Source organism: Centropristis striata, chromosome 12, assembly GCF_030273125.1.
Source record: "Centropristis striata isolate RG_2023a ecotype Rhode Island chromosome 12, C.striata_1.0, whole genome shotgun sequence".
NCBI lineage: Eukaryota > Metazoa > Chordata > Actinopteri > Perciformes > Serranidae > Centropristis > Centropristis striata.
Window position 1 is genome coordinate 24,491,522 of NC_081528.1, and position 13,344 is coordinate 24,504,865.

A 13,344-nucleotide genomic window follows, 5' to 3' on the forward strand; every position below is an offset into this window, starting at 1 on the left:
TGACTTTGATAAATTCCATTCCACATAGCTTCAACCCAATGATGCCCCGGCATACTTACCCTATACACACACACACATACACACAAACACACACAAGAGTGGTAGCATGCACAATCACGCAAACACACAAGAGGAGGGAGAGAAAAAAGAAAGATAGGCATGTCAGTGCCCTAAGGAAGGTAAAGAAGAATGAATCCAGGCTTCTTTGCTCACCATTTCATTGCCAGAGAAAGCACACATTCCTGTGGCTTTTTTACTGTCACCCCAAGGGACCCGCACTGCCTCGTGCACGCTACTGTCTGTCCTATATTGAAGCTTTTTTTTCTATACCTGGTAAGTATCTGGGAGGACTACTCTTTTGCTCTGCACTGTGATAAGTTTTCACTATTGGGTGAAATCCTTTCTTTCTTCTTCCGAAGAGCTCGCATGCCATAACTCACACAGCCACCCATGCTTTGCAGCTGAGCCCAGGAGCTTCCTCGCAGGAGATTAAAGAAGGAAAATTCGGAACGCATGGAGAAGCATTCACTACTCCGAACACTTATCTTTACTGTCAAATTAAACCCATGCACAATGACACATGAAGGTAGAGGAAATTGTTCACATGCACACACATGCGAACAATGCAAAATCGCACATTAGCTATTGTTGTTTCCTGCAATTACTGAGGTTACAACCTGCTGTTTTTTATTTTAAAAACAAAACTGATCCGTCCACTCCGGTATTATGAATACACTTCTTCCCATCAGCTATCAGTGTGAAGACACAGGCCTGCTAAATTAAATCCAGCCTGTTGAGAATAAAGCTATTTTTACCAGCATCATGAGACTGAGAGTCAATCCAAGCAGGAGCTGCCTATAAAGAGGAGAGGCAATCTTGGTTCTGAATGGGTCTGAACGCTCAATCAGCAATACACTGCACTCCAAAGGAAATAAGGCAGCCACTTCAATCCTGACATTGATTTCTTTCTCTTCCCTCTCAAACAATGTCCTCATGATCACAGACAGTCACATAACTCCACATTATAGTCACGGAAATGAGTGTCTATGATATTGTGCTGGGAGGAAACATGCAGCTGCTGTCCGTGCACGTACATTTTTCTCATGAATTGCAGATTGTGATGCACAGCTCATTCTCAGTTTCAATATCAAAAGCTCAGTTGGCTCAGTTAAGAGCTGCAACTTCAAACCAATGTAATATTGCATCAAACCACAAGAGGGGGAGGCACCACCTTATTTTTATTCCCTATAGCAGAACATCAGAGCAGGATGACAGGCTTAATGTAAAACACACTACTAAGAATGGCTCCCACGCTGTGGCGTCCTATTTGAGAGGAAAATTTGCAGCATGGATCAAAAAGGGACACGCTGGACAAATTACATGCAGGGACACCTGAGAACAGAGACACAAATCAACGCAGGCCTGTCTCAGCCTGTTTTGATAACAGCTATAAACCCCCGAGGCTGCCTGTGATATGCTCCACTGACTGCAATCTATTATATAAATATGCTAAAATTTTACATGCATGTCTACTATCAGCACAAATCTCTATTTTGCAGCAGTAATTTAGATTTGTATCACAGGCTGGATAATAAAAGGGATAAAGAGGATGCGTGCAGTGTTATCACTTGACCAGTAGGTGGAAATACATGCATATTAAGTGGCTGAGTCAGTGCCAAAGAGCTTTTACTGCAGTGCCAGGAGCAGCAAGAGGAGCCTTTAAAGTTTTAAGGCAAACACATAGTTCTGATCACAGACGGTATTGATTATTGAAATCCAGTATTGATTTTAGGATGATGTATTGTTATTCACCACGCACCTGAAATCACTTCAGTGCTGTGTCTGTTAAACGTGACTCAGGGGTTCAGTTCTTGGTTATTGTGTCATGAATTTGTATGAAACATTAAATTAATTTTAACATCTGACAATTTAACAACTTTAATCTCACAGGCTCTGTACCTTTTGACCATAATCGCAGCATCCTCCTCACCAGTAGATTTATCAGTTGCCATGGAAATGTAAATGTTAAAACTTTCCATGATGTAAGCATCTGTAAAAAAAAAAAAAAAAAAAAAAGAAAGAAAGAAAAAAGTGAGCGTTCCCTTGAAAAAGCAGATACAAAAAAAAGGCATTTTAGTGCTTTTAACTCTTCAATAAAAAAATAAAACATCTCAATAAAAAAGCTATGGATTTCTCTCATTTTTTGTCTAGGGGCAATAATAACAGACAATAAAAAAATGCAATGTTTTCATTTTTAACAGACCCCACAGTTTTTAAAAAAAATATATAAATATAGGCTTCTACCAAATGGTGGAAAAGTGATTTCATATATAAGTTTTATATAATTATGATAGGTTTAACGTGTCATATAAACAATAATGAATGATCAGAAGCTTTTATTTTGTAACAATGGTAAATTTTAACTACATTGGCTTCACTTCACTATCTTTACCATAAAAGGAAAAATAAACCATTTGGTTGTGCATGCTTTTAGAGAATGATTGGACCATTAATAGACTTGTATGTTGTATTATATATATATATAATTCTATTCAGTTGAAAAAGATGCCCACCTGCTAAAAAGATGTCAAGAGGTCAAGAGGTCAAATGGCATCATATCACCTGGGTTCAACACATGCACAGAACAACTTGCGCTGCAATGTTGGAGGCGTACAGCAGACGCTACTAGAAGCTCTCATCAGACTTCATTGTTTCCTGTATTCTCTATTGTTTGTGTATTAACATGTGCATGTGTTTTTGAGTGTTAATTATTTCTCATTGGGAGTAGTGGCAAGTCTCCATGTGCCTCTGTCAATTTGCATAAATAGACAAAAGTCATTCTTAAAAAGGAAAAAAAACGAACACCAGTTTGATTGATATTCATTTGAGTGCACAATTAAAGCACATGAGAATTTTTTTTAGCCACTTCACAAAACAACCAACCACAGTTTGACTGATATTCCCCGGCTTGCACACATGCAGGCACAAGATGTCTGTTTTTATCTGTTTATATATATACAGTACCAGTCAAAAATTTGGACACACCTTCCTATTCAATGTTTTTTCTATATTTTAATATTACAGACATTAAAACTATGATGAAACACATTATGAACACAGCATTATGTAGTAAACCAAGTGTTAAACAAACCAGAATACGTTTTATAGTTTAGATCCTTTGAAGTAGCCACATTTTGCTTTGATGGTCTCATTAAACACATTAAGATATTCCACAAATTAACTCTTTTACAAGGCACACCTGTCACCTTCTAGGTGAACACCTCATGAAGCTGACTGAGAGAATAACAGAAGTGTGCAAAGCTGTCATCAAAGCAAAAGGTGGTTACTTTGAAAAATCTAAAATATATAATATGTTAACACTTTTTTGCTACATAATTCCACATGTGTTCTTTCATACTTCTTCAGTATTATTCTACAATGTTGAATGAGAAGGTGTGTCCAAACTTTTGACTTGTACTGTATATATATGGGATAAGAGACTTCAAAGACTGATAATGTGGCACTTTGTTGCCTCTTATTTCAGCACAGAGAACAGAAGAATACTCTGAGCAGGAGACCTTCCCTCTGAATTAGGCACCTGATGGCTGTTTGAGCCACAGGACCATGCTGAAATCTTGTTATATCCAGTGAACTTAATACCAGAGAAGAACTCTTTGTCCCTGCCTCCTCTTACATATGCTATGCTTTTCAATAAATGACTCCAATGTGTCCTTGGTTACATTTTGAGGTGAATGATCTAACGAAGGTGAGATTGTCACTTGGTGATTGGTACAAACCATTCCCCTGTGGTGTGAAAAAAAAATCTATAATTGATTCCTGCTACTCTATGGGCTTAGTGCCTGTCTGTATCTTCGTGGTGGAATCACTGAAGTCCACAGAGGATTATGTTTGAGGTTGGCTGCAGGTCGATTTGCTTGTGACCATTTGCACTGATGCAGTATCTACTTCTGTAAAGAAAGGCGGCGGAGAGATGTTATCTTGAATCACATTTTGTTTGACATGTTCATTTTTTTATCTGACAGTAGGGCAGTCGCAGATGAACAAGATTTTATCGTTTGTTCACAAGATTCAAGCGTGGCATCAGTTAGCATGTAACTTCAGCACAGTATATTTAAAAACTAATCAGATGAACCCACTTGACCACAAGCTCCGTCTGCATCAGCACCTATTCAAATTATTCATCAAATTTTACGGCTAGTGGGGAAGAAATTTGCACAACCCCTGGTTGATTGGAACGACTGTGTTGGAGCCTGTGTATTACTCATAAATATAGCAATAAAGTATAGATCAACAAAGGGGCGCGGTGGGTGGGTGAAGGGGGGCACAGAGTTATTTGCAGACCTGCAGGCATGTGTGCTGCATACTGATAATGCTGAACCCCCACAGACACTGTATGAATCCCCAGATGCTACAAAGAGGTGAGAGCTCTCGCTGTGGAGATGGTGAGTACTAATTCATAAAGCCCACTGGGCTCAGCGGGATCAATACAGCATACAGATTTCTTTTTACATCTTTGAGGTGAAAATAAGCAGTTTGAACTTTGTTTATTTCTGGGGAAGCTGAGTGATGTGCACTTACACTCTTTAGGCTGCATCAAAAGGCCTGCTAAAGATAAACTGCATGGACGTTTTTTATACTTAAAATTAAAAACACTTTGATGACTGTCAGGGAAAAAAACATTTGTGCCGTGTCTGAAGCCTTAAGAGTATAGAGTAGTTACACCATTAAAAACTCAAAATGACATATAAAGAATAGCAGTTGAACTTTGTCAATTTAACAATGTGGGGTTTGGCACTCCACATGTGTAAAGAGCAGCGGGCATAGCAGGACGACAGATTGTGATTTTCTGCTTTGATTGTAGTTATATCCGATCTATTTTAAAACTCTGAAACCAAATGTTGCACACACTACTCTGCAGTGTAACTGATGGATTTTCCACATCCAGCAATTTTGGCAAACATATTAATAGATATAGTTTTTGAAAGTAAGGGAAGGCAATCAATCAGTTTGTGGTGCGTTGGTGGCTCTGCAGGAGCCAGGGCATTAAGAGCAGCACAGACAGGAGGAATAAAGATAAAGAGATGAAAGGGGCTCGCTCAGAAGCTGTGATTAAACAAAGTTTTCCATCAGTTGCCTTATTGACACAAATGTCATTAAAGAGTAGCGTCAAGAAGATTCAAGCAAGAGTTAAATCATAGACACAATTTGTTCCAGTAATTATCTTTCTTTAACACAAGTTTGGCAGATTGCCACAGGCTGTTCTTTTAACTTCACTCCATCTTGCCCTTCTTCTTTCTTTTTTCTTTTACAGAGGCAGCCATGGCACACACTGACAAATTGTCAACCCACACACACACACATACACACACACACACTACTGATTCTGTAAACAAATATATACACTCATCTAAATTAAATTATGAAAAATGTTTACTTGTACTTTGACCGGTCATAAATGGTCATTATGTGTTCAATAGGATAAACCGCTCTGGGGATTATACTGCATGTTTGTGCATGTAGCAGAAGGCTAATTTAATTTTTCTTTCTTCTTTCTCATGTGTAGTATTTTGTAGTTCAGAGGGATGGATAGATGGGTCAAGAAATTGCCCCACTTTAACATCCCTGTTTCCAACAATGAGTCACTATGCCCAGTGGTGGAATCTAACTAATTATATTTACTCAAGTACTGTACTTAAGAACAATTTTGAGGTGTATGTGTACTTTTTTCCATTTTATCAACCTTTATACTTCTACTCCACTACATTTTGAGGCTAATATTGTACTTTTTACTCAGCTACATTAAGCCTACAGCTTTAGTTACTTTTTTAGTTATTTTTTAAACCTTTTTTAACAGTATTTTAAGTAGTTAAAAGTAGCAGTATCTTTACAAAATGAAAACGCTGCTTACATAAATGCATCAATAATAATAATGTATATTTTGAATATATAAACAATCTCAGTGGGTCCATTCTGCATAACAAATACTTTTACTTTTGATACTTTAAGTACATTTTGATGCTGATACTTTTGTACTTTTACTTAAGTAAGTTTTGAATGCAGGACTTTTACTTGTAGTGGACTAATTTCACAGTGTGGTATTAGTACTTTTACTTAAGTAAAGGATCTAAATCAAGGATGGGCAACTTAAATGCTGGAGGGGGCCACAGTTTTTCATCACCACTACCACAGGGCCACATATAGGGCCGTACACTTAACCAGATATGATGAAACTGCAATTTTCAATATGTTTACAGTGGAGTAATTGAACATATTTCATGCTCAAATGCATGTAAAACAGTATAAATAGGAATACAAAAGGTTTGAAGCAAATAAAAAAATAACCACTTACTGTGATTTCTTTTTTTTTTCAGTGCATGAACAGCAGACCAACATTAATAGCAAGAAGTAATTTTGTGCCTTTTTACACTGCACTTTTAAGATTTCATGCTCAAATGCATGTAGTTGTACTGAGGGCCACTTCAAGTGAGGGTGCGGGCCTTATGCGGCCCCCGGGCCTCCAGTTACCCATCAGTGATCTAAATACTTTTTCCACCACTGGTTACCCCACCACGTCACCACCATGGGAAGAATTATCAGCATGATAACTGCTGACAGTGTCAACATCTTTTCATGTAATCAACTCTCATGACTCTGAATCACAGTTGGCCTGCCGTGCTCTGTCCTTATGGGTGAAGTGGACTAACAGCTCGGCGGATGTTGCTGCATATGTGAGGGGATTATAGTCAGTCAGGACTGTGAAGCTAGTGCCAAAGAAGCAGTGACTGAGTGCTCTCAAACAGCACACTTCAGGGCGAGGAACTTGTGAGCGAAGAAGTTCCTTTCATTCTTGTCAAGTCCTCGTCGAGAATAAGCGATAACTTTGAGCTTTCCCCCCTGTTGATGGAAGACTGCAGCTCTTAAGCCTTCACAACGTGCATCAGTATGGAGGACATATGGTAGCTGTGGGTTTGGCAAAGGTAGATATAGGAGCAGATTTGAGCTTTTTGATTCAAGTTCTGAATAAACTTTAAAAAACATCATTTATGCTCCTCACTCATTGATTTCAAAAGCTGTAACCATCACTGTTCAAATGCTTCCATGCGTCCTTTATGTTGGCATGCATGTTAAACAATACATTCATTTGAGTGGAGCACAGCTCAGGGTCAACAGTGGAGGAGGCTTTTCATAATGTACCTCTTGAATTGAATACATTGTGACATATGGGCCGGGAATACTTTTTAATTAATATCTTCTCCTAACTTACTAGAAAACTAACTTAGTTTTCTATATCTGGTCCTATGGTCGTGTCTCATTTGGATTATTCGCTACACTATCCCCATGATCTCCGGTGATACTGCTCCATTTCGTACGTAAGAGTTACATCTGTCTCCATATACACTCTGAGCATAAATAGAAAACATTTCAGCAAAACTTCCTGGAGGTTTGGACCATTCTTTATTGCAGATATTTTGTGTAAGGACTCCTTAAGCATGGACCGTGTGACCAAGGTAGAGCCTTTGCTGCCTGCCTACGATGCATTTAGGGAACAGAAAATCACTCGAGGTATATGGTCATTCTCAAATCAAAATGTGATGTTGTTTTTTGCAAAGGTAACTTGGATCATTTAGAAAAGCACATTTGGCGAACAAATTAATATATAGTTTTTGAAAGTACGGGAAGGCAATCAATCAGTTCGTGTTACGTCGGTGGCTCTGCAGGAGCCAGGGCATTAAGAGCAGCACAGACAGGAGGAATAAAGATAAAGAGATGAAAGGGGCTCGTTCAGAAGCTGTGATTAAACAAAGTGTTCCATTAGTTTCCATATTGACACAAATGTCATTAAAGAGTAGCGTCAAGGAGATTCAAGTAGAGTTAAATCATCGACACAATTTGTTTCAGTTGTTTTTTGAAAATGTAACTTGAATCATTTGGAAAATCTCGCTGATATGGGTATCAAATCAAAATGTGATGTTGTTTTTTGGAAATTGAACTTGGATCATTTGGAAAAGCACTTGGATAAATAGAGAATTCTGCGGTTCAACTGCATGCAATCTTGAGTTGACTGTCTTTTATGTGTAACGTTTGCTTCATTTGGTCTGCCTGCTCAAACCAGGTCAACAGTGCTCTCACTGCTTGTGCTTATCCTGTGCTATTTTTATCACTTTAGTTTGCAAACACATAGGCTTCTCTGAAATTGTTTCACAATTATACATGCACAGTTACAGTAATAATTCCAGGAATGCACGCAACATGTCTAATGAAGGCATTTTCTTTCACTTGATTAGCTCTCTACAGTCATATGAAGATGGAGGGTATGCTTTTTTTCTGCACTTCCTGATCTAAGCGATGCACATTATCAAAGCATGATTATGCATAACAGATCTATTGTGCCTCCTTCATTAAATCATGAGCACCCAGCATTAGACCACACCAACTTTAATGCTTATCTGCACATAAAACTGGTTGGTTAAGATTCAGTATTCTTAATGGTTTTCCGGTTTATGCAGTGGGTAGTGGAATAAAAGTAATTCTGTGAATAATAAAGAGCAGGATTATGGAGATGAGTCATGCTAACGCGTACAGGCTTAAACCCACTGTTGTTTCTTAGCTGTCCTCCAGCTCTCCCTGAGCCTTCCTGAAGTGTTCCCAGGCTGACAGGAATTTGTAATCCCCTCACTGCCTCCTAGGGCTATCAAAGGGTTTCTTACTGGTTAGGTGTGTCCTAAATAATTCCACTGCAGGACATCCATGAGGCATCCCCATCACACCTGGCCCAAAGAAGCAGCAGTCCAACTCTGAGCTCCATATCCTGTAAACTTCAGCTCTTCAGACATTCAGTGAAAGAAGTTCCAGATGCAGCAGGTACATTGATTCATTAATTGACAGTAATGAACTTCATCACACCCTTCCTTGTGAACAAAACCTGTTTAACTCCTTAACTAGGGGCAGCCCCAAGTGAGTAGATCACTGATAATTGTAGTACACCTTCCCCGTTGCGACCAACACAAACCTAGTCCTGGGCTGATGCTGGATCGCCGTTGGTTCAACCTTTCTCAGAACCTGTTTGCATTTCCAGCCTTCAAGCCTTTGTTGTAAACTAATGCTAGCCTGTTAAAGCTAGCCCTAACTTTAGTCCGCTAACACTAGCTGCTTGGTAAAAGATGTCATGTTATCTAAGACAACCCAACAATATCAACTCTGCAGTTCCTTAAAATTGAATCCATGATAGACACAAAATGTAACACTGTTTAAAACAGAAGTAGCTTCAAGAAGAAGAAAATGGGTAGATATAAGCTAGCAGAAGTGTACAGCCAACAAAATACAAGCTATCAATACAAGTCAAGACAAAGACAAAGAAATTGGAACCAAATTGGTGATATGGTTTACAGATACTTTGTCTTAAGTGTGCTAATTTGGCTTCTTTGAAACTTTGAGATGAATCCATCCATCTATCCATCCATCCATCCATCCATCCATTTCCATCCGCTTAGCCGGGGCCGGATTGCGTGGGCAGTAGGCTAAGCAAAGTATTTCAGAAGTCCCTCTCCCCAACCACAACGTCCAGCTCCTCCTGGGGGACCCAGAAGTGTTCGCAGGCCATGCAAAAGATAAAATCCCCCAGCGTGTTCTGGGTCTTTCCCAGAGCCTCCTACCAGGTGGACGTGCCCGGAACACCTGTAATAAGAAGCGCATGGGAGGCATCCTGACCAGATGCCCAAACCACCTCAGCTGGACCTTTAGACGTGAAGGAGCAGCAGCTCTACTCCGAGCTCCCCCTGGATGTCTGAGTTCCTCACCCTATCTCTAAGCCTGAGTCCAGTTACCCTACAGAGGAAACTTATTTCAGCTCCACAATCTGATTCTTTCAGTCACTACCCAAAGCTCATGACCGTAGGTGAGGGGTGGAACGTAGATGGATCCACAATGTTCACCACAACGGTTTGGTACAGCACCCGCATCACTGCTGATGCTGCACCAAACTGTCTGTCAATCTCACGTTTCTTTCTACCCTCACTACTTGAACTCCTTCGCTTGGGCCAGTAAAAGCCCACCTGAGGTACTGACTCTCATCATAACCGCTTCACACTCGACTGCAAACCACCCCAATACATGCTGGGGGTCCCGGCCTGATGAAGCCAAAATAACCGCATCCGAGTTGAATCCCTGCTAGGAAAGCATTCAAGGCTCCTCCAGGTTGTCTGACTCCTTTAAGTGACCATTAAATGCTTTATGTGTCAAGAGTAAAATTTTAAAATCAATCCTTTAAGTGAAAGGGAGGTAATCGACCTTGCAGCTGACATAGAGCTGTGTCTCTCTTTGAATTCCCCTAGGCACAATCTAAAACTGACTCAGTGCAGTACTCAACAAAAACAGGTATTATTTTCGTTGCCAGGAAAATATTTCCCCTAGTGCATAAATATAATAATTTTGATCTCCATATTGAGATTGAGATTGACTTTTTTCGTCGTGAGTAACACAGAGAGCATCGCTCTTCCTCCAGTCTAAGGATTTTCAAAAGTTGTCCATCCCTCAGTATCAGTGGTGGAATGTAACTTAGAACATTTACTCAATTACTGTACTTAAGTTAAATTTTTAGGTTCTTTTTTGAGTATTTCCATTGTATGTAACTTTATACTTCTACAACTACATTTAGCTGACAGCTATAGTTATTTTTTCAGGTCAAGATTTAACATGAAAAACATGATACATTTGATTAGACATTTTTTTTAAAACCCTCGTAACACTATAATAAGTAGTTAATATGAGCCATACCTTGAGAAAGTTTCCCTGCTTACAGTTTCTACCTTTTTATTTTTTTACAGCTGACAATTTCACTTTTCATTGCAGAAGAGGCACACTTAGTTAAGTGTACCAGTTAGCCATGCCAGTGAGTCAACATGCACAATTTAAGGACCCTGTGACTAGCTCACCTATATGAAATGCACTTGTTTTAATTGTTAACAATTACACTTGTGCTAAGGATTGACATTTCTAGAAACTGGGACAATTACATTTTAGTAACTGTGCTTAACATTATCCGGACCAATAAAAAGAGTACTTGCAAAAAGGTGTAGAAAACTGCACCAAGTAGTTTTGGATGAGGCGTTACATAACAATTTTTACGAATTCGAGTCGCGGGGTTCGGAGACAATCCCAGCTGACATTGGATGAGAGGCAGACAGGGTTGCAGGGTTGACAGACAACCACACTTACACCAATTTAGAGTCACATGTGGGAAAATGCAAACTCCACGCTCAAGGGCCCCAAGCTGGATGTCAACCCATGACCCTCATGCTGTGAGGCAAAAGTGCGGACCACAACACCACCGTGTAGTTTTGAATTACAAATTTAAAAAAAACAACATACAGCTGTGTGTCATCTGCAACACAAGAGCTATTAAGGCAATGAGTTATTTCACCAGGGGGATGTTGAACATGTTAACAGGGCTGATGCAGAAACATGAATTCTACAAACCACAGATACATTTTCTAAAGTGCTGCAACCCGTTCTCATTCCCTACTCATCACAACACTTTGTCAGGACCCCTTGGTGTCACTCTTCCAGAGCAAGACATTTTGAGATGTCACAGTTAGAGAAGCACTAGTGTAAATATTAATAAATGATGGTTGAATTTCATTTAGCCGCTTCATTCTTAGGACTGTGGTATTGTGCATGCTGGCTCACTGTCACACTGTCATGCTTCACTGAGACACTTGAATAGAGCCATTGTTAATGTGCTCTTCCTACTATGACGAGCCAAAATATCTGCTGAGAAAAGGGCCTTTAGTGTGAAATGCAGCACTGGTATACAGAGAAAGTAGCACAGAACAGAATCTGTAGCTGGTCAGCATCAGTACCAGTATTTGTAGGGAGCAGCGATGGCTGGCTCATCCGCCAATATTATATATATATTTTTAAAAAAGGATCTTAGATCATTATAATGAGAAACTTTCTTGAAATAATGACTTTTTTTAATCTCAAATAAATAACTTTGCATTTCAAAAAAAGATTCTTTAAATTTGCAAAACTGTTGCAAAAGTTTCTAAATATTTTGAGAAGTTTGATTTTTTTTATTTTTAGAAAGTTTATCCCACGGCTCAGTTTCAATCTTATTTTTGTCTTTTACTGGCAGAGATCGGCTTCCATGCGTCACTCTGCCTGTATTCTCACTGTTTCCTTGACACCTGCCATTTATCTTCTTCAGCCTTCTGAAAACATTCTTCTTATGGTTCCATTCTTCTTTTGGTTCCATGCGACCCTGGGTTAAACCAAGCTTTCATCCCCAATGCTTTGATTGAGCTTTCAAGGTTATTCAACAATATGAAAAAATGGCAAAAAATGAAAGATTGATTGAAAATGATTTCACAAGCAGTTACGTACTCTCACTTTTCTTTTTGATAGGCAAGGCTTTAAGACATACAGAGTTGAAAAGTTACTTATAATGTAAAAAGAAGCTTTCCATTAATGTGTAGTGCTGCCAGGATTTTGTGTTTGAGATCTTGTGTTTGACAGATGTATCTGGCACAGATGTTTAGGCCTCCTGGAGGTCTGTTCAAGGTTTTAAGCTTTACAAAGTGGGTTATCTGGTTTCCTCCCACTGTCCAAGGACATAACGGTTAGGTAAATTGGGGACTAAATTGCCCTTAGATGTGAATGTGAGCATGAATGGTTGTCTGCCTCTACATGTCAGCCCTGTGATTGACTGGCGACCTGTCCAGGATGAACCCCGCCTCTCACTCAATGTCACCTGGGACGGACTGGACTGGGGATGAGAAATTACCCTGGACTTCTTGATTCAGACCACCTCGCCAACTCCCTGCACTACACTTTATACAAACAAGATGAACAATGTTGATAACATTGACTTTAGTAAAATATATATAAAATAGAATGAGGGGAATGTGTTGCTCATGAGAAGAGGTGGGCTAAAAGTACTATTGGCACAATGACATCGCTTTCCTGTCTCTTGCTTAAATCTGTCCACTTCAGACACAATATTCTCAGCCTGGAGGAAGAAGTAGTATACTAGTATGAATTAGTACAAAAATGTGTCAAACCAAAGTAGTAAATCTTGAAAAATGGCTGCCATGTTTGAATTTTCAGGTGGTTAACAGGCTCTTCTCAAAAAGTATGGCGCTTGGAGTTATTCATGCCAAATTTGATGCTTGTATCACAAAGTGAATGGTTGTCCTGGAATATGGACTTAATCTGCTGGACTATTCGAGTTAAATAGATGACAAATCAGGGTATGCTTTAGGGTTGCTGTATGATTTATAAGTTGCTACCATGGTGCACTGTGTGTTTTGTTGTATAATTTTTACC